General features: G+C 41.9%; 1 pseudogene across 1 annotated transcript; it reads right to left on the bottom strand.

Annotated features, from left to right (window-relative positions):
- Positions 1-410: 410 nt before the first annotated feature.
- Positions 411-592, bottom strand: LOC308618026 (translation machinery-associated protein 7-like; annotated as a pseudogene). The gene has a single exon. The product of its transcript is annotated as a translation machinery-associated protein 7-like (transcript).
- Positions 593-4,470: the final 3,878 nt, after the last annotated feature.

Here is a 4,470-nt window from a genome sequence, read left to right as displayed (position 1 = left end):
CTGGTGGCGCAGTGGTTAAGAATCCGCCTGCCGATGCAAGGGACACGGGTTTGAGCCCTGGTCCGGGAAGATCCCACATGCCAGAGCAACTAAGCCCGTGCGCCTCAGCTACTGAGCCTGCGCTAGAGCCTGCGAGCCACAAGTACTGAGCCTGCATGCCGCAACTACTGAATCCCGTGCGCCTGGAGCCCGTGCTCTACAACAAGAGAAGCCACCGCAATGAGAAGCACACACACAGCAATGAAGACCCAACGCAGCCAAAAATAAATTAATTAATTAATTTTTTAAAAAAAGTATAAGACTACACTTCATTCTAGCTATAGGTGGCAACAGATGTTATGGCAGGGGATCCAAATGTTTAAACAGGAATGGAATTAAGGACCATCGTTGCCTCAAGCACAAGGAACAGCTTACTTTTTGCCAGATTTCTTAATTCCACCTCTGACCTGGGGGCCCTTCCCTGAGCCCTTCGCTTTTAACTCCCCGAGTTTCTTCTGCTCCTCTTTCTTTTTCTGCTTAATACCTTATCTTCCTCATCCATCTCCTTGGCCTGCTTCTTGGGCTTCTTCTTACCACCTTTGCAGCTGGACATGGTGCCTGCCACTCCTACCCCAGCTTCTTTTCCTTACTTATGCAGTGAGAACACTTAACATCTACCCTTTTAGCAAATTTCAAGTATACAACAAAATATTGTTAACTGTAATCATGTTGTTCTACATTAGATCTCTAGAACTCATTCATCGTGCATAACTGGAACTTTACATCCTTTGACCCACATCTCTCCATCCCTCTGCCCCCAGCCCCTATTAGCACCATTCTGTTCTCTGCTTCTATAGCATCAACATTTTTTAGATTCCACACACAAGTGATATCATGCAGTATTTGTCATTCTGTGTTTGGCTTATTTCACTTAGCATAATGTCCCTCACATTCATACATGTTGTTGCAAATAGCAAGATTTCCTTCTGTTTTAAGGCTGAATAATATTCCATTGTGTATATATAGCCAACAGTGTTTCTTTATGGAGAATCAGGAAGGTAACTTTGGATTCAGATGGACTGGGTTCAGATCCTGACTCTGCTACCACTGTCAGGGGGACAGTGGATGGTTTATTTAATTGCTCTGAAGCTCAGCTTCTTTGTGTGAAACCTAATAATACCTTCTTATTATGAGAATTAAATGACTGCTTATGAAAAGAGCACATAGACCTCAGTAAATGGTTAAGTATTATTCAGCCAGGACATAATGGTTAAGTATTATTTTGTCAAAATATAATGATAATTACTATTATGACAGGACATAATGGTGCATTGACAGATCCTAGCAAAGGAAGATTCTTCCCGTTTAACAAAAAACAACATGGGGTAGTGGAAAAAATACATAGAAAAGAGAGGGATCCTGGGGAGCCCTGCCATAACTCAGTCACCCTGGACAAATCACCTAGTCTCCTTGAGTCCCAGTTTCCTTATCTCTAAAAGGAGCACTGTGCCTTCCACCATGAAGGTGTTTGGGTAAACTATTTCTAAAGGCCTGTCTAGTTTTAGAGGTACAGGAAGTTTGTGTTTTTGTTTTTGTTTTTTCGGTACGCGGGCCTCTTACTGTTGTGGCCTCTCCCGTTGCGGAGCACAGGCTCCGGACGCGCAGGCTCAGCGGCCATGGCTCACGGGCCCAGCTGCTCCGCGGCATGTGGGATCTTCCCGGACTGGGGCACGAACCCGTTTCCCCTGCATCGGCAGGCGGACTCTCAACCACTGCGCCACCAGGGAAGCCCCTTGTGTATTTTTTTGATTGAAAGGATTGAAAGTGGAAAAGTTCTTTTGGTTCAACAAGAACCCAAATCAAGACATTCCTGGGAGCACATAGAATTCTTTGGGAAGGCGTTGGGTGGCTGTAAGAGGCTACGAATGACCAGAAATCAGGTTCCAGCTCTGGGAGTGAAAAGCCTGCTTGATAGGCTAATGGGATTTGGGGAGGACACAGCTGCTTCCTTTGTGATCAGACTGAACTCAGTTTCTCTACTGAACCTTTGAAACAACTCTCCCACTCCTGAAGCAATACCCTCCACAAAGCCTTTCCAAGCTGGATCCCTGGACCAGCACGCCCTGCTTATGTAGCCTTACTCTTAAGGGAGGACCCCAGTCAACCACCTTTCCCTCCAAGTCACCCCACTCCTGTACTTCACCTCAGTTTGCCCTGCTCACAGCCCTTCTTGTGGGACTCATTACTCCCCCAAATTCAGCCCTCAGCTCTTTCTATTTTTAACTTCCAACTCAGGGACTTTTGGGAGTACACAGTCACATGTGCTAGGGAATTTATGACATTACTGGCTCACACTGTCCCTCTTACCTTCTCACTAATAATCCCTTGCTTTAAAAAGAAGAAATTAATAGTTTTTAAAGTTCCCTTCCTCCAAATTTAAAAGTGTTACATGCCAACTGTAGGAAACTTTAGAAGGGATAAGGAAGAAATTGGATATCATCTATGATCTTCCAACCCTAGGAGAGCTACTGTTAGCAATATATTTCCAATCTTTTATTTCTTTGTATCTATATTTATAGTGTGTCTATAGCTATTTATACATATTTTTGCATATTTGAGTTAATACTTACATGCAAAATAAACTCTTATATATCACCATTTAATAGGTGGCTTTCTGTTTCCTTCTCTCTGATCTGTCTTGATCTTTCACCTCTTGGCAGTCCCAATGACACTGACCTGCAGCTTGGAACTAGCTTACATCAGCATGTTATTACTAAATACTGAGAAGAGTTAGAGTTTTATATGCTAAAAAAAAGATATCTGTCCCCAAAGGGAAGATGATTTAGGTTCATCAACTCTGCAGACATGAATACCAAGACAAATTTATTGATGTTTTTTGAATGTCCTAGCATACAATTTCTTTCAGTGTTCCCTTGCTTTTTATTTTTAAGTTTATTTTTATATCCCCCTTTCCATTTTTTATTAAACAGAAATTTGCAATAAGATTAAAGTAAATCTTTCATTAAAATATTACTCATGGGCTTCCCTGGTGGCGCAGTGGTTGAGAGTCCACCTGCCGATGCAGGGGACACGGGTTCGTGCCCCGGTCCGGGAAGATTCTACATGCCACGGAGCGCCTGGGCTTGTGAGCCATGGCCACTGGGCCTGTGCGTCCGGAGCCTGTGCTCCGCAACGGGAGAGGCCACAGCAGTGAGAGCCCCGTGTACTGCAAAAAAAAAAAAAAAAAAAAAAAAATATATATATATATATATATATATATATATATATATATATATCTTACTCATAATGCCATTATGCTACCAATACAACTATTTAAACATTTCATATACATTTCACATAGGCTCAGAAGTGATTACATACTATTATATAAATATATATTTTTTTAACTTAAGACTATGAGGAATATCTTCTGTGTTGTATTAAGTCTACCCAATTAACTGTTTTCATTGACTTTATATTAATAATGAGAACAGTAATGGCCAACATTGAGCACTATTCTAGGTGTTTATTAACTGCTTTACCTGCATTTTCTTATTTAATCTCCACAGCAACACTGTGAGGTAGCAACTATTATTAGCTAGCCCCCACTTTTATAAACAGGAAAACTGAGATTCAGGAACATTAACTAGTTTGCCCAAAGGCTGGAGCATAGAAAATCTGACTCTGGGGTCTGTGCTCCTTCTGAATCATACAATTCTTTTTGCTTAATAATGTGCCTTGAGCAATTATACTCCAATAAAGATGTAAAAATAATAATAATAATGTGCCTTGGTAGATATGCTATACTTTGTTAAACTACTCCATTGGTTTTGGATACTTATGTTGCATCAAATTTTTCCCCCAATTTCAATAACTCTGCAATGAATCAGTTTCTGCATATAGATTTCTGCTTCTACTGCATGATTTCCTTATGGTTAATTCTCAGAAATGGAAAGGGAAAATAATTTTATTCAAAAGGAGCTGGGCTTCCCTGGTGGCGCAGTGGTTGAGAGTCCGCCTGCCAATGCAGGGGACGTGGGTTCGTGCCACGGTCTGGGAGGATCCCACATGCTGCGGAGCGGCTGGGCTCATGAGCCATGGCCGCTGAGCCTGCGCGTCCGGAGCCTGTGCTCCGCGGCGGGAGAGGCTACAGCGGTGAGAGGTCAGCATACCGCAAAAAATAAAAATAAAAAAAAATAAAAAATAAAAATAAAAAAGGAGCTTATTGGAGGAGCTGTTGGGAGAAGACAGGAAAATTTATTCAGTTTTTTAGCCACAGGCTCTGTTCCTGAACCCCACACTATGGAGTTGGAGGAGGTGTGGAGGTAGGGATACTAGGGCATTATGGAATCTCGTCTCTTTCAGGCTGTGTTTGGGGCCTCTCCTACTATGGAACACCGGACTTCCTGTTATTGTAATGTTTATTAAAGACATTTAAACTTATTTTATTTTGTTACCCCCTAAGAAAAGGGCTGTCTGTTTTTCTTTTTT

This window comes from Mesoplodon bidens (assembly GCF_964165515.1).
Source record: "Mesoplodon bidens genome assembly, chromosome: 5".
Lineage (NCBI taxonomy): Eukaryota > Metazoa > Chordata > Mammalia > Artiodactyla > Ziphiidae > Mesoplodon > Mesoplodon bidens.
This window is presented reverse-complemented; position numbering and strand designations above follow the sequence as displayed.